The 19,319-nt window shown below is 35.6% G+C and overlaps 1 long non-coding RNA gene across 2 annotated transcripts; it reads right to left on the minus strand.

The window, feature by feature from the left end:
- Positions 1 to 13,954: 13,954 nt before the first annotated feature.
- On the minus strand, positions 13,955 to 18,960 carry LOC141664147 (uncharacterized). Of its 2 annotated transcripts, XR_012551854.1 has the most exons (3): positions 18,690 to 18,942; positions 17,596 to 18,405; positions 13,955 to 13,999 (listed from the first exon to the last, which is right to left on the minus strand). It is a non-coding gene; the product is annotated as an uncharacterized LOC141664147 (long non-coding RNA). The 2 variants fall into 2 exon arrangements; XR_012551853.1 differs by lacking the exon at positions 13,955 to 13,999 and having other exon boundaries at positions 17,551 to 18,405; positions 18,690 to 18,960.
- Between the last annotated feature and the right edge of the window lie 359 nt (positions 18,961 to 19,319).

Genomic DNA, 19,319 nt, shown 5'->3' on the forward strand with positions numbered 1-19,319 from the left:
GTAAATGTAAAGTGCAATAAAGTAAATGTGTTTGGTTATGGCCCCATCCTATGTGATCTTTATCAAGCTCATGATAAAGATCAAGGTCAATCTAATATGGTGATGGAAATAAATACAACTACTTATTACATAAGTCTTCTTCTTTGTTTAGACTTCTTGTATGCCTCGTCTTCTTCTTTGTATCACCTCCATTGGATAGCCTTCTTGAGTCTTCAATTACATTACATGATTGAAAGTAAAACTAATCTAATGAACTTACAAGAATAACTCGAGTTACATTCGAGATTTATGATTACAAAGATTGACGACATGCAAGTCGTATTTAAAACCAAAACCATTACACTAAGGTCGAAAGGCCATAACCATCCACCATGCTCATACAACACATAAAAGCATGTTAAAACACATAATCTGATCTTAACAGATCATATTATCCATGATCTAATCATAAAAAGAAAATATAACAAAAATTAGAAAAATCAGAATCAAATCAGAAAAACAAGAATCACTGTTTACGGGCATTAAACGATGTCAAACGCCTTACATATGAGTCGTTGATAGCTTTTGCTATCAGTTTTGTTCAGACGCTCGTTTACCTATGGAATAGAGTATTCGTTTGCGTAAATCGGACACCAGACCCAGATTTCAGCAAATCTGCAGCAGTCAATTCAGAATCCGTATCTAATATGATTCTTATAATTTAAACAAACATAAATCATGTATATATCAGTATATATACAGATTACATAATCATCTTATGATTATACAACTCACATGAATATCATATATTCAAAACCATACATATATAAGCATATTATATCAACATCAAATCATGGCGAATCACGTACATGCTCATATATCGAAAATAGTTAAACACATAAATGAATTAAAAACTTTTCTCAAGTAGCTCTGATGCCTTGAAGGGTTTTTAGCACATAAACGCAGCGAAAACGTAAATTTAAATCTTAAAAAAAACTGAAATCCTCCGCAGGATCCATGCGAAAAAGAATATTTAATTCGTAGTTCAGTATGTTTACCTTAAGAAGCTTTACGTTAATGGAAAGATGGAGGTCTTTAATGGCGATCCAAAAATGATGAACGGAGATCCTTAGCAGCTGCTCCTCAAGTGTGAAGCACTCCACCGGTATCCACCAAGAAAACGATGTAATGAAGGAGGAGGAGATTGAGAGAATTAGGGTTTTGTAAATCTTTTTTCGTTTAGGCAAAAATAGGGTCTATAATAGTATATTTATAGGCAAAATTTTCAGCTGAAAATTTTCCCATAAAATATTATTATTATTAACCCTTTATTATTCTCACTAATAATTAAAACACCTTTTAATTATTAATCCTTTTTCTAAACTCTTTAGAAATAATTCTCTCACTTGATTTAATTTCCAAAAATTAAATTCTTAATTAATAATATTAAGAACCTTTTCTTAATAGATTTATAATCAATTAAATCTCATTTAATCAATTATTAAATTTTCCAATTAATTATTTATTTCATAAATAAATAATTATCAGCCATTATTAATTAATTCTTCCACCATTAAATCATTCTCTTTTATGGTGTGACCCTGTAGGTTCAATATTAAGCCGGTAGTAGAAATAAATAATAATAAAACTATTTTATCATTATTTATATAAATTCTCTATTTCATTAAATATGATTAATTAATTAATCACATTTATTCTACATCGTGAGAGATAATTCTCAGCATATCGCGACTATCCGGATAATACGAATTCACTGCATAGAATATCAAGAACCTATTCAGTGAGTAGTTACCGTACAATTAATTCCTTCTACCCTGCAATGTCACGATTAAATACAAGGCATGGAACTTGTGTCAAGCCTATCTTATTTAATCATTTGCTTTCTCATTCACTATGCTTAGTTCTATTTAATGTAAATTAGAAACTCCTTTCTAATTTCATTCACTCTGGCCAGAGATTCCTGAACTAACATAAGTGGATCAGCATTGAACATTCTATTTGTAACACCCCCAGATCCGGGGTCGGGGATCCGGGTCGTCACGGTCTTTCTTTCCACAATATCACTTCACTTAATTAATAATAAATAACCTTATGCTGTGACCCCACACTAACACACACCACAACCCGTTATAGTCTCAGAGATGAAATTTAAATAAGTACAAGTCTTTGAATCCATAATTTAAAAGTTATTACAACCCAAAATGATTACTTGATAAATTTACAGTTAATTGCCATTATCTGCCACAAGTTATAATTATACATAATTGATTCTCAAAAGTAGATGGTCTGATCTACAATAGATCTACCTCTGCAGCTATAGTAGCTACAACATCAACGGGAAGACGCGGGACGCTTCCCACGCGCTTGCGCTGGGTCTGCTGGAGTCTGGCCATCTTTCCTAACTGTTATTGTGTGATGAAGAAATAAAGCAAGGGTGAGCAGCAAGCCCACCAAAATAATATGTATAATGATTTACAATATATGAGCCTACTCATAATACTCATGAAAGTCTTGGTCAAAAGAAATGAACCAAGTTTGATATCTTAATGCGATGAAGTCGCAAAATATTCAGTATATATACATATATACTTTTCAAAATATTGGAAGTCCTCTTCCATGCATAATATACACAAAGTCCTAGTGTATAACTGTATAAAAAAATATCGTTGCAAGGTGATCTCATATATCTAACCTTGTCTCAACATTTTTCTGAAAATCTCTGTCATTCATAAGACAATTATTAATTAGATATAAGTTTAAAAGATGAGGTTACCAAATACCCCAATATACTTATATCTTTCCCAATACTACTTGAACTACCACCGTTCAAGTTATAATCAGTTTCAAAGGTTCATCACATAGATGAGACTACAAGACAAGATTTGAATAGATTCAATCTTTGAATATCATTATAAATAATGAAGTTACGAGATACTTCATTAAGACCCGATATATAAATATATTCATATATATCTCCCATATATTTCCTGAAAACCTCTGTCATGTAAAGTATGAACAGAGTTGCAATATCCAATGAATTTGGAAGGAAAAGAATTTTGGCATAAACCAGATATCTTGCTGATCAGGCAAAGATACCAATAAGTAACCTTTTCTACTAGTAGATGGATGAATCCCCCACCGGTCATCACCCTGGCCACATAAGGACCTTGTGCTGGACCGCCACCCAGCCTCTTACGCGTTGATGGACTGCCACCCAGCCACTTACACTTTGATAGACCGTACCCCGGCCTGTCGCTTATGCCGACTCAATTAGATGGGCTTACTTCCCGAACATTGGGCAAGTAATCAATTCATTTATCAAAACAGCAACCTTGTTGCGAATATAAAATACACCATAGAGCCGGATTCCCCAGGTTTTGAGCGAGTATTTAAATCCCCTTAAAAAGGAAGATCTTAAATATAAAAATGAGTTTTGGGATCCGCTCTGACTTTAAAAATCATTTTGAAGACTCGAAAACACTTTATAGAGTGTTTGGAGTAAAGCTGATTTAAATCAGTCCCCAGAATATTTAGAAAATGACTGAATATTATTATTTAAATAATATTCCCATAAAGAATAATCTTTATAAAAATAATTGAAGTAGAAGTATTAAAACTTATACTTGAAATAAACATTAAATAACCAAAGATATACTTATATGAAAGTATTATCTTTATTTGAATAATCGAAAATAAGATTGATTATTAACACTTTATTCTCTAATGAAATAAAGAATATATTTCAGTAATAAGCGGGGTCATAATACCTCGAATGAATATTATAAATAATATTCATTAAATAAAATAAAGGAGTCATACATCCTCAAATGAATATCCAAGATAATATTCAATAAATAATATAAAGGAGTCATAAGTCCTCGAATGAATATTCAAGATAATATTCAATAAATAATATAAAGTTAAAGTTATCGAATAAACCTTATTCGATTAATAGTTTGGAAAACTATAACCATATATATATATAAATATATATATATATATATATCCATATCCATATATACAAAATCTACTCGGGATCCTCGACTCCCGGTTTTAGAAAATATTTTCACCTTTGGGTCCCTATACTAAGGGTATATGCAAGTTACCGCTATTCTCTAGCATAGGTATTATCAACTGAACCAACAGATATATATTTCAAGAATATGAAACAGGCATGCATATATACCATATCACATGCTACAATATATCGCAAGAATTTGCTAAATAACCAATATGCATTTATCGCAAGATCATGCATATACAAATGTATACATCACAACAACAGTATAACGGATAGAATACTTGCCTGAGCGACTTGGGGTGATAAAAGGCTCGGGACGAGTCTGGTAACCTATAAACAACAAGTAAGTTGGAATTAAACCAAAATCACTTGTAAATCTATACTTTAACTAACTTAGACTCTAACGCTTGTTTTGCGCTCACTGATTCGCTTAAGTCACTCGGGTACCCTCGGCTCCACCATTTTTAATAATTTAACCTTTACGAGTTTTAAAGTGATTCCTTCGCGAGTGTCTTACCAACTGCCTAACACACTTACCATAAATGTTTCATACATTAATTAACCCTTATTGGTCTTTAACCTATGTTTCAAAGTAAGGCGAGGGGAAAAGTTTCGTTCGCGAAACGCCGTTACTTGAAACGGTCGTTTCTCCTAAACCGTGCATCGGAATCGAACGAACTACATATCAAAATGAAGCTCGTAACATGAGCTATCTAAACATGGCAGTGGTCATAATCTAGCAGGGGGTTCTCGGGTCCTAATGCTATGTACAAAAACAGTCCAAAGAAAATCGGACGTTACGACGGCTATGTTTACGCGATTTCCAATATTTTAAACCATTCAAACCCATTCCAAATCAACCTCAAATCCAACATACAACCAACATCCATCCTCATCACATCATAACAACCCCAACCAATTCAATTTAATCATTCATACTTATGCCTAAGCTTAACTTTAATCATACTTAAGTTCTTTTAATCAAAACCACAACATTTACCATTCCATTTCACTACCATTTCAAATCCCAAACTCTAATCACAACAACAAGCTACAATATCATCCTACTAATCAAAATCATCTTATAATATATAGGAATCTAGGGTTTGGAGATGGTATACCTTCCTTGAAGTGGTGGGAGGAGCTAGGAAGCCTTAAGAAGCTTTGAGAAGTCTTAAGAATGCTTGGATCTTCAAGAAAACAAGAAAAACTTCAAGTTAAAAACTTGAAAACACTATTCATAGTCTTCTTCTTTGATTAAATGAAGAAGATTGAGAAGGAATTAATGGCTTAAACTCATGATATAGCCCTAACTAAGCATGAAGATGATTAGGGAATTAACTCACCAATTTAGGAGGCTTGGATCTTGAGTTTTTGAATTCTTGCCCATTTGCAATAGTAAAAAGCCGAGAGCATGATGAACCATGCCTTGGTTTCTTTTTGATTTTGATGAAAATGATTTTGCTTGGCTTGGTTGGCTTGTTTTTGTGTTTGATTTAGTTAATTACCTTGTTGCCCTTGAATTTGTGTGGTTAAAAAGCCACCACACCTCCTTCCTTCCCATGTCATGCTTGTGTCACCTTGCACATGTCATAATGCTCCCACTTGTCCACACCTTGTGGTTTGATGATGTCACAATCCCTGGCTTCTTGTACAAGCTTGTCTCTTGGTCACTTATTTGTTTTACGGTTCGCTTATCTTTCGTTCTCGTTTATCGTTTGAGGGATCATACCCGGGATCTTATTACTTAGGTTCCCTTAACCTTTCTCAATATATTGTATTCCTTCTATGATCCTCTCTTATAATCCTTTAATTTAAATCCTTTTTATCCTGTTACCTTATACTCAATTCTCTCCGTATCTTGTGGATTTCCGGGAAAAATCAAAATGTTCGGAATTGGATTCTGACGATCTTTACATACACTTATATACCACATAGAGTACTAATAATATCCCATAAGATCAATAACAGAACCCTTACATAGCGTGGCATGAAAAGTTTTCTCGTTCAGCAAAAACACTATTCATAAGGGTTTCAAAATTTCTCAAAAATTGGGGTTATTACAGTCTCCCTTCCTTAAAAGGATTCCGTCCCGGAATCAAATAGAAAACAAATGGGGATACTTGCTTAGCATTACACTTTCTAACTCTCGAGTCAATTTTCCCACATTGTGGTTCTACCACCAAACTCTGCCTAGTTTGATAATCCTTCTCCTAAGCACTTGTTCCTTTTCACTCTATAACCCTTCCTGGTTGCTCCATATAGGTTACGTCGGGTTGCATATCTATGCGCTCATATGCCTCTATTTATCTGGCATCTGAATTACACTTCCTTAACATTGATACGTGAAACACGTTACGACCTGCTACATGTTCGGGGTTAGGGCTAGCTCATATGCTAACTTCTCAAACGTCTTAATATATCCAAGGGTCCAACAAATTGTAGACTTAGCTTTCCTTTCTTTCCGAACCTCATCAATCCTTTCCAAGGGATACCTATAACATTACTAGGTCCCCTATTTCATACTCTTTATCCTTTCGTGTCAAATCAACATACTTATCATGTCCATCTTGGGCTACTACCAGCCGTCCTCTGATTAGATCTATCATATCCTTGGTCCTTTGGACTACTGCGGGTCCGAGCATCTTGCGCTCTATAACTTCATCCTAACATAAGGGAGATCGACATTGTCTTCCCTCAAGGATCTCATAAGGCGACATCTCGATAATGACATATGATCTATTGTCGTAAGATAACTCAATCCGAATTAAGTGATCATTCCAAATTCTTTCAAGTCTATTGCACAGACTCTCATTATTGCTTTTAGCATTAGAGCTTCTGCTTCTCAATACCCATTCTTTTCCAGTTCGTAATCGCTACTACCTTCCGTTCCTAATATTATACTGGTTATACTTTTGCTCGTTAGCGTTCTATAACCTTTTAATAACCACGTCAACCTTAGTATCACGAATGTGTTCCCATTCCGCATACTACCACCACTTTATTACTCCTTTTTCAGTTGTTTCTATTTTCCAAAATTTGATCAATCAAATAGAAGTAAAGGAATTTGTTGAGAGATCACTATGATCATGAACACTTGTTATATCGCATAGTTAGTACAGAAGGTGGCCAGCCTTTAGTACTTGACAAGCAATTAAACAATAGCTGGTATCCTACTCGGCTTCTATCACACAGATAGATAGTCATTCGGCAATACCTCCCCTTCTGGAAGGGTTGTTCTTCTCAGCTTACATGAAATGAAAAGAAGAGAAAAGAACGAACTGAAGAGAATTGTATATATGAAAAAAATATACTGCCACAAAATATCTGGCTTGAAACCTACCTCTGAACTATAGAGGTTTGTCATAGGAGAACAAAACATATAAGTATTTATATCAGCATCAAGCATTATAGCCTCGTATTTCCCATGCCTAAATATTTTCGCTATCCCGTCCATCATTCTATGGACCCACACTCTTCCTCGAGCTTATACATAATCACCTTTGAAACTCCCTCGACATCGAAAATCGAATCTGGGATCTCATTCTATACATCATCGTTACTAGAATTCTATGCTTGCACCGCAACCTTCCTCGTATAATAATACGACTCTCTATTGATAAGAAAGAATAATTATTCACTAGGTAGATACTCTACTTAATTAGTCTATCAATGATAACTTATACACTACCACGACCCGATTAGTGGTACTCAATCTCAACACCCATTCCAATACAACTCTCACGGTTGTAATCAGCTCAATACTCGCAGAATCATTGCTGCCTTACTATGGTCCACCACTGACCTACTGTCGTCATTCATTTTTCCATAAAATCTTAATATCTAACCATACGGAGTCTATACATGTCGTATCAAATTCTCCTAAGGAGTTAACATAACCACCAATCACAATTCATGAAGAACACTCCAAACTCTGACGTACTTTCATGACATGAAGCAGATAAAATTGCAGAAGAGTTTCAATCAAAGCAACGATAGCAGGTTAATACCATTTTTAATCATATGCCTTAAATAGAAGACTTAACTCAAAGGTTCGTCTAGTCCTTTTGGAAACATGGTCCTGGCTTATCCCAAGATAGGACCTCCTAAGATAGATAGCCCGTTCATGGCGATTACACGAATTAAACTTTTACCAACTACTATTACGGTTGGATATTGCACAGTCACCAGAAGGAATGTCAATCTTCCAAACCATAATTCAACCTTCAAATTTTTAACCATCATCACTGTATTCTTTTGGCACACGCGCCTATAATTATCCTCTTACCTTTAAAGTGTCGGCCACCTCTTTGGCCTTTCCTGATAGTAAAATTTCCTTACAGTCAATGTCATTTTAACCACCTCCAAATAAATTTTCTACCTTATTTCCGATCACTGCTTGAGTGAAGATGTTTTCCTTAAAATCAGATGGGAAAAAGAAAAAAAAATATCACCATTTTTCCATAAGTTATTGCCTCAGTCTTTAGAGGCTAATCACTGTCAAGACTGACTCTCAATCATACTTAGAACATTTTTTTTTATCTTAAGTCCTAATTGCCCTGAACAATTTCGACCATTACTGGTTCGATCCATACTTTTTCGTGGTTTAACACGTGCCCCACTTGGCATCATTATAATTACGTCATATTTTCTTTATCCACATTTCTATTCTTGAGAATTTTGAATATTACCTTTTTCCTTATAAAACCTCAAAGGTTATCCTTCAATCGTTCCTCCTGTATTCCCTAGATACAGGGCATATCACAATACCATTTACTAATAGTAGAACCATTGTCTATATACTTCTGCAAAATTTCTCCACTGATTCTTAAAGGTTGTTGTTACCTTAACCCTTTCCCAATCATACTGTCAAAACTCATACTGTCCCTATTAAGGGTGACATGCCAACCTTTATGCAGTCCCCTAGGATTCATTTTAAGTTACCAATGTTCTATCCTTAATTCCACCTTTAAAAGGTACCTGCATCCTTCCACGAATAAATCAAGTCATATTTCCTTGATAGATTATCATATTCATCATTCCCACCTCGATAGTCTATACCTAACTTCATAATAGCATCCTTATTCAAATTGAGGTCAATTCATATGGCCTCCAAAAGATAATAACGGTTATCTGCTTGTCTTGCCTAATTTGGTAACGATAACAAGGATGTTCTGGAAGATATTGGTCGTGTTCAACGTGAACTTCTTCTTAATAATTCCTTATTTACTTTTGTTGTTTATCTCAACAGTCACCTCAATGTTGGGATATCTTTCATACCTGGCGTCTCCCTTTCTGGGTATCAAGCCACCGGTCTTACATTTCCCATTCTTGAAGGTCACTTCCTTCATCCAATTTTCTTAATTTCTTACTTTCTTGTCTCCTCAGTCTATCCGCGTCTCATTATTTATCCTTCGAATTACCTCAAGGTTTCCTCGAATCCTCCCAACTTAAAGGGGATAAAATATACATAACTCTTATGCCTTCAACCATCAATTTTAACTCATGGTGAATCACCCTCATCCTGACGAATGCATACTTTTCTATTTCTATTTCTACGAGTCTTTAGGGTTTCCTCATACCCAACTCCCTTATCATTCCTCAAACTCTCTTGCCTTTATATTCCTTTCTCTTATCGTTATTTCATGAACCAACACAACATAAGCATTGATTTCAAACATCCCGACATTCTGGATTCGTGTCTTCAGAACGAATCTTGATAACTTTTACAACTTAGATTCATAATTCATCATACTCGTCTGCCTTTGTTCTGGCTCTAAAGCTTTTACACTATTCCATAACCTTGGGAATTACTTTCCCGAAAACAATTGGCTGAACTTTAATCAGTTTATTATAATCTCTTGCTCCGTGCCTTCCTTGGCCTTTCACCAGCGGGTGGTCTCTCTCTTGGGAGGGTAAGTGACAAAAACAGTTCTTTTGAGATTCGTCAATCATTTAGAATCTCAAATGATTCCTATATTTCCTTTAGCCAGGCTCTTGCCTCGGCTGGGTCAGCTTGTTCCATAGAACTCTGAGAGCTTAGCGACTTAAAGGTCCTGAAAGAATTTCTCACCGCACTGTCTCCTCAGGGTGGTGGTTGGGGATAATAGTCTAAGTTCTTTTTAGACAGGTCCATGAATTGCCGTATAGGAGTACCGTCTCGGGTCTCCTTTCCTTACTCGACTTTCTGTTTCCTTAGTATGAAATGTTTCATCCTACTCCCCATAATTGGGGTCATCTTTTAATTTAAAATCCTCATTTTCCATTTTATTATGTCATGGGTTCCTTCTATCTTGATGGCGACCTCCCTGACTATCACGTTCAGGGTTTGCTCTAAATCTTATTCCTCAAACCATGGCTCTCATCTAAGTTCTCATCCTTACGCTCTTGAACTTTCGGAACCCAAATGCTATAGGAATACCTCATTATTCCCTTATCATCTCTCTCGGTATTAATCTCATATCTATTTGTTGGCTCTCTGCCTTCATTCATCACTTTTTCTGGCACAATATGTTCCTTTCCAATAATTCAGGCTGTATTGCAATCTCAAACAACTTTTCGGTACCGGCTCCGGTTACCTTCATATCTATTTCCATTTTTTTTTTCAAAATCTCTTATCAACCCTCCCAAAGTCATTATCATCTTGAGTCTCTCCTTTTTACTAAGGGCATCAGCCACCACATTGGCTTTCCCCGAATGATAAAGAATCTCCCAATCATAATTCTTGATTAGCTCTAACCGCCTCCTCTGGCGTATGTTGAGCTCTTTCTACGTAAAAAGGTACTAGAGCTCCTATGGTTTGTGTAAATCTTGCACTTCTCTCCATACAAGTAGTGCCTCCAATCTTTAGGGTAAAACTATTGCCACGAGCCTAAGCTCATGGGCGGGGATATCGAATTTCATATTACCTTAATTGTCTTGACATGTACGTGATTACCTTACCGTGCTGCATAAGCACGCACCCTAAGCCCTTGTGCGAAGCGTCACTACACTTCACAAAATCTCCTTTTCCATCCGGCAATGCCAGCATAAGGGCCATCACCAACCTCTGCTTCAGTTCTTGAAAGCTGTTCTCGCATTTCTCTGTCCATTCGAACTTCTCAGTCTTACGAGTAAGCCGCGTTAAAGGGGCTACTATCTTTACAACTTGAACGAACCTCCGGTAGTGACCGGCCAATCCTACCTCTGGTAGTCGACCAAACCATGGTCATCAATTCATCAGTGGTCCTTTATCCAATCCTGTCAGGATCCTCCATGGGATCCTCCTCAACAACTATCCCTTCTAGGACAACATCCTCAACCGCTAAATCCTCAATATCAACATCATCCGGTCCTGCATTAGGACACTCTATCGGATCCACAATCCGATCTCCAATTAGTAATAAAATATCATCGCGATGTTGCTCCTCAACCTCAGGGTTCGGAGTCCCGCTACCATATACGATAACGAACTACGCTCCTATCACGATATTTATAAGGGTTCCCATAAGGGTTTTAACTGTCAGTGCTACGTTAGGTAGCCCGACTATGAACTTGGCAAGAGTTCTTATTATCTTAGTTAACTTATTATCTTAACGTCCCATCATCTCTGAGCTTTATAACGCTTGGCTCTGATACCATTTCTGTAACACCCCCAGATCCGGGGTCGGGGATCCGGGTCGTCACGGTCTTTCTTTCCACAATATCACTTCACTTAATTAATAATAAATAACCTTATGCTGTGACCCCACACTAACACACACCACAACCCGTTATAGTCTCAGAGATGAAATTTAAATAAGTACAAGTCTTTGAATCCACAATTTAAAAGTTATTACAACCCAAAATGATTACTTGATAAATTTACAGTTAATTGCCATTATCTGCCACAAGTTATAATTATACATAATTGATTCTCAAAAGTAGATGGTCTGATCTACAATAGATCTACCTCTGCAGCTATAGCAGCTACAACATCAACGGGAAGACGCGGGACGCTTCCCACGCGCTTGCGCTGGGTCTGCTGAAGTCTGGCCATCTTTCCTAACTGTTGTTGTGTGATGAAGAAATAAAGCAAGGGTGAGCAGCAAGCCCACCAAAATAATATGTATAATGATTTACAATATATGAGCCTACTCATAATACTCATGAAAGTCTTGGTCAAAAGAAATGAACCAAGTTTGATATCTTAATGCGATGAAGTCGCAAAATATTCAGTATATACATATATACTTTTCAAAATATTGGAAGTCCTCTTCCATGCATAATATACACAAAGTCCCAGTGTATAACTGTATAAAAAAATATCGTTGCAAGGTGATCTCATATATCTAACCTTGCCTCAACGTTTTTCTGAAAATCTCTGTCATTCATAAGACAATTATTAATTAGATATAAGTTTAAAAGATGAGGTTACCAAATACCCCAATATACTTATATCTTTCCCAATACTACTTGAACTACCACCGTTCAAGTTATAATCAGTTTCAAAGGTTCATCACATAGATGAGACTACAAGACAAGATTTGAATAGATTCAATCTTTGAATATCATTATAAATAATGAAGTTACGAGATACTTCATTAAGACCCGATATATAAATATATTCATATATATCTCCCATATATTTCCTGAAAACCTCTGTCATGTAAAGTATGAACAGAGTTGCAATATCCAATGAATTTGGAAGGAAAAGAATTTTGGCATAAACCAGATATCTTGCTGATCAGGCAAAGATACCAATAAGTAACCTTTTCTACTAGTAGATGGATGAATCCCCCACCGGTCATCACCCTGGCCAAATAAGGACCTTGTGCTGGACCGCCACCCAGCCTCTTACGCGTTGATGGACTGCCACCCAGCCACTTACACTTTGATAGACCGTACCCCGGCCTGTCGCTTATGCCGACTCAATTAGATGGGCTTACTTCCCGAATATTGGGCAAGTAATCAATTCATTTATCAAAACAGCAACCTTGTTGCGAATATAAAATACACCATAGAGCCGGATTCCCCAGGTTTTGAGCGAGTATTTAAATCCCCTTAAAAAAGGAAGATCTTAAATATAAAAATGAGTTTTGGGATCCGCTCTGACTTTAAAAATCATTTTGAAGACTCGAAAACACTTTATAGAGTGTTTGGAGTAAAGCTGATTTAATGAAGTAAATCAGTCCCCAGAATATTTAGAAAATGACTGAATATTATTATTTAAATAATATTCCCATAAAGAATAATCTTTATAAAAATAATTGAAGTAGAAGTATTAAAACTTATACTTGAAATAAACATTAAATAACCAAAGATATACTTATATGAAAGTATTATCTTTATTTGAATAATCGAAAATAAGATTGATTATTAACATTTTATTCTCTAATGAAATAAAGAATATATTTCAGTAATAAGCGGAGTCATAATACCTCGAATGAATATTATAAATAATATTCATTAAATAAAATAAAGGTGTCATACATCCTCAAATGAATATCCAAGATAATATTCAATAAATAATATAAAGGAGTCATAAGTCCTCGAATGAATATTCAAGATAATATTCAATAAATAATATAAAGTTAAAGTTATCGAATAAACCTTATTCGATTAATAGTTTGGAAAACTATAACCATATATATATATATAAATATATATATATATCCATATCCATATATACAAAATCTACTCGGGATCCTCGACTCCCGGTTTTAGAAAATATTTTCACCTTTGGGTCCCTATACTAAGGGTATATGCAAGTTACCGCTATTCTCTAGCATAGGTATTATCAACTGAACCAACAGATATATATTTCAAGAATATGAAACAGGCATGCATATATACCATATCACATGCTACAATATATCGCAAGAATTTGCTAAATAACCAATATGCATTTATCGCAAGATCATGCATATACAAATGTATACATCACAACAACAGTATAACGGATAGAATACTTGCCTGAGCGACTTGGGGTGATAAAAGGCTCGGGACGAGTCTGGTAACCTATAAACAACAAGTAAGTTGGAATTAAACCAAAATCACTTGTAAATCTATACTTTAACTAACTTAGACTCTAACGCTTGTTTTGCGCTCACTGATTCGCTTAAGTCACTCGGGTACCCTCGGCTCCACCATTTTTAATAATTTAACCTTTACGAGTTTTAAAGCGATTCCTTCGCGAGTGTCTTACCAACTGCCTAACACACTTACCATAAATGTTTCATACATTAATTAACCCTTATTGGTCTTTAACCTATGTTTCAAAGTAAGGCGAGGGAAAAAGTTTCGTTCGCGAACCGCCGTTACTTGAAACGGTCGTTTCTCCTAAACCGTGCATCGGAATCGAACGAACTACATATCAAAACGAAGCTCGTAACATGAGCTATCTAAACATGGCAGTGGTCATAATCTATCAGGGGGTTCTCGGGTCCTAATGCTATGCACAAAAACAGTCCAAAGAAAATCGGACGTTACGACGGCTATGTTTACGCGATTTCCAATATTTTAAACCATTCAAACCCATTCCAAATCAACCTCAAATCCAACATACAACCAACATCCATCCTCATCACATCATAACAACCCCAACCAATTCAATTTAATCATTCATACTTATGCCTAAGCTTAACTTTAATCATACTTAAGTTCTTTTAATCAAAACCACAACATTTACCATTCCATTTCACTACCATTTCAAATCCCAAACTCTAATCACAACAACAAGCTACAATATCATCCTACTAATCAAAATCATCTTATAATATATAGGAATCTAGGGTTTGGAGATGGTATACCTTCCTTGAAGTGGTGGGAGGAGCTAGGAAGCCTTAAGAAGCTTTGAGAAGTCTTAAGAATGCTTGGATCTTCAAGAAAACAAGAAAAACTTCAAGTTAAAAACTTGAAAACACTATTCATAGTCTTCTTCTTTGATTAAATGAAGAAGATTGAGAAGGAATTAATGGCTTAAACTCATGATATAGCCCTAACTAAGCATGAAGATGATTAGGGAATTAACTCACCAATTTAGGAGGCTTGGATCTTGAGTTTTTGAATTCTTGCCCATTTGCAATAGTAAAAAGCCGAGAGCATGATGAACCATGCCTTGGTTTCTTTTTGATTTTGATGAAAATGATTTTGCTTGGCTTGGTTGGCTTGTTTTTGTGTTTGATTTAGTTAATTACCTTGTTGCCCTTGAATTTGTGTGGTTAAAAAGCCACCACACCTCCTTCCTTCCCATGTCATGCTTGTGTCACCTTGCACATGTCATAATGCTCCCACTTGTCCACACCTTGTGGTTTGATGATGTCACAATCCCTGGCTTCTTGTACAAGCTTGTCTCTTGGTCACTTATTTGTTTTACGGTTCGCTTATCTTTCGTTCTCGTTTATCGTTTGAGGGATCATACCCGGGATCTTATTACTTAGGTTCCCTTAACCTTTCTCAATATATTGTATTCCTTCTATGATCCTCTCTTATAATCCTTTAATTTAAATCCTTTTTATCCTGTTACCTTATACTCAATTCTCTCCGTATCTTGTGGATTTCCGGGAAAAATCAAAGTGTTCGGAATTGGATTCTGACGATCTTTACATACACTTATATACCACATAGAGTACTAATAATATCCCATAAGATCAATAACAGAACCCCTACATAGCGTGGCATGAAAAGTTTTCTCGTTCAGCAAAAACACTATTCATAAGGGTTTCAAAATTTCTCAAAAATTGGGGTTATTACACTATTCCTACACTGGAAGGGGTAGATCCTTTATTGATCATACACTATCTTCGTGTACAAATTCCTATACCCAGTAGAGCCCTTATAATTATCCCTTGAGACTAAGAACTAAACCAAAGCATAGTTCAGTGTACACAAGATGACTATGATGACCTCAAGTCTAAGGATACTTGTACAACTATCACTATGTGAACAACTGCTGATACGTGAGTGAACTCCATCAGTTGTTCAGTTGTGTGAGTCATGTTCAGTGAACTTATTCTATAATAAGCACCTACATACTAGCTATAGTGTCACCACACAAATGTCTATGAGAACAGACATCTTTCATAATGAAGCAAGCATAGTATGTACCGATCTTTGCGGATTATTAATTACCAGTTAGTAATCCTACGACCAGGAACTATTTAAGTTTAGAGTTATCATCTTTTAGGTCTCATTATTATGATCTCATCACAATCGATAAAAAGCTTTACTCTAAACTGTGGTATATCTTATTTAAACATTTAAATAGATAAAGCCCGCAATAAAAACAAAACAAGCCTTTTATTAATATCAATGAAATCAAAACAGATTACATAAAAGTTATTCCTAAATCCTCATACATGATTGGACTTAGGACATATCTCTTTCAATACCATCATCTCATCTTCATCACTGCTATTAGCAGCCATTCTCTCCTCATCACTACCACCATAATCACTGAATTCTTTCTCAGGACCCATGACTTGATCATCAGTAACAAATCCAATCATGGTGGATACATCAAAATCACACTCTCCAAAGGCCCCACCAGTGTTCTCATCGGTTTCAAAAGGTTTAGGGCCTCCGTTTTTTCATATAGTAACATCATCATCTGTACTATCCATGTTAGAACTATCACCATAAAAACTGTCACCATCCGTACTACATTCCCCTTCTCCTTCCTCTTCAAAAACTACATGATCTGGAACAACACCATCCCCCTCAATAGCCTCAACATTAATCATGTCAGTGTACATTCCCTCAAGTTCAAACAGCTGCTTCATTTGGTTATTCTCAAATTCAAGATTGGAAGGATCTTCTATAAATGATAGGTCATATTGCTGTGAAGGGAGTTAGTCTTGTGTTCCTAGATTTTCATTCACCACATACACATACACAATTTTCTCTATTGGGACAATTTTAGTCATTTCTAATACATTGACATCACTTCATAGAGGGCATAAACCAGATTTCAAATCAGAGTTGGGGAGTTTATAACTAACTGTCACTAAACCAGGTTCACCAAGCTCCACCAGCATATTACCTATTTCTAAGTAACTTAATTCATCACCATCACACATATCAACAAATTTGATACAACCACCCATATAAGTTTTAGGGTCAACAGTAAATTCACCCCATGGTGAAATTTAAGAGTAAACTTATCAGGACACTTTGCATATGTAACAAAAGGTGGTGGGAAACAGAAGGTTAGAGTGCACACATGTATTCTATGAAACCATAAAAACAAGGACAAATCCAATTGCTCAAAACAAGATATTAGAAATACACAAACACGAGATATGTAGAATGAGTAAAACACATCAATAAGGAACCGTAAGCAAAAGACAATCATTATAACGCTATGTGTACAAGTATTTACGTCTGTAAATTCAAGAAAGTAAGATGAAGAAACTCAGTGCTATAATCAGGGATTTCATTAGGGTGAAAAGCCTCATTATTTGTTAACGATTGCACACACCAAGTCATTGTAATCGAGTTGATTATGCTAAAGCCATATTCAAAGGGAAAATTCTCTTGCAATAATGGAGATGGCGGCAAAAAAAGAGAACTACAGATTATATACCAATAATGCATCTGCATGGTAAGGAACTTACCGGATTACCCTTAAACAACTGGTGTTAACGTCCCTTGGAAAGAAGTACACAAAATGTACAGAAAAGGAAACGTTGGGTACACAGTGTGCTATATTCGATAATTGAGGTACACACCTTGCGCGCACATTTAAATGATTTCAAATTAAAAAAAAAACAGCTTTGGAGTTGAATATTTTAATGGAAAAAGTTTCTCGAATAAAAAGCTCTCAACAAATATTTTCTGAAATACTTTCTTAAAATATTTTGAAAGAGATTTGTCGAAAAAACCTATATAAAAATATATGGGGTGAATTTTTTGAAAGTAATGAGTTTATCTCAGCAGAATGCACAAAGAAAGATGACCAGTTGGGCCGTGAGGTAAAGGGCCTTCCACTTCTTGCCTGGGATATAAGGAGAAGTTGAGAGATTTGAATGGGGATGTTTGGTTCGTGCAGTCAAATAATTGATATACAAACATATATAGATACAAAGGAACAAGATGCAGTGGATGAGCTAGGCAGGGACCGGGGAAACAAAAGAACAAGACGCAGCGGAGGAGTTCGGGAATCGGAGTGAGCCCCAGTCCCGCCAACCGTCAAAATTCACATAAATTTTAATATAAAATTTTGAAAATATATAAAATAACTTAGTTTGGTTCCCCGAACATAATTTGATCCCCTAAACTAAATTTCGTCCGTGAGAAGAAGCACAAAGACACATTTCATAACCTGCTGCAATAATAGTATTGGGGGGCATAACCTGGCGTCAACTCGTTCATGTCAATCCTGTTTCATTATCTTGTCCATCTCTTATCCTGTTTCTATACAGTACCTGCAGCATCAGAAAAAGGAAACATTCTGTCAAAAAGAAATGGCCGGAAACAGGAACTCTTATCTTGTTCCATATTTTATACTACTATGTGTTTTTCAATAATGCAGTCTGAGACTTATTTGTGCAAGGCAACTTAAAGTCTACAACTGACAACTTGCCCAAAAAGATAAAAAACTTATTCAGTGTGACAATTATTTGAACTACAAATTTTAGTGTTTCTACTCTCCGAGTATGTTAAAGCCTATTACAAGTCCACAATCAACAGGATACATAGCAGCAATTACCTGAACACATGACTTGAAGCATTGCTTGAAGTTGATGAAAGAGCAAGTCTCAAAATAGGATCAAGTCATAATCTAAAATAGGATTTGTTCATCAATTTATCTGCAATCTGATTGGTGGTTGAACGAACTTGATAGAACGGGCGACTACTATGTTGTTTGTTTGTGTTTATTCGTTTCTTGATCACTTTCGACAAGAGAAAGAGATCATTTTATGGTTTGCATGACAATTTTATATCTCAAAACTGGTATGTTACGCTATCTAACATAATTACTAAAAATAATTGATAAATGTGTTATGCTATATGACAATCACGTGTAAAGTACCATTTATATAACACATTATTCCAAAAACGTCATATCTATATTTTAAGGGCTCGGGTTGAAACATTTTTTTAACTTTTCTATTATAATTTTTCATGAATCGAAACTTTTCATTTTCAACACCGTGGAGCAGTGTATTTGATAAACGGTTGTTAGAGAGCATTGACCCTTGAAACTAGAATTTATGTAAAGTTTCGAATACATTAATTCTAAGTAGATTTCCAAACTTGCACCATTTTAAACCGAAAGAAACTAAATGCAAAAACTAAGTTTTAACAACCATAAAACCATCGGCAGCAAGCCCACGGA

The sequence above is a fragment of the Apium graveolens genome, chromosome 6 (genome assembly GCF_009905375.1).
Source record: "Apium graveolens cultivar Ventura chromosome 6, ASM990537v1, whole genome shotgun sequence".
Lineage (NCBI taxonomy): Eukaryota > Viridiplantae > Streptophyta > Magnoliopsida > Apiales > Apiaceae > Apium > Apium graveolens.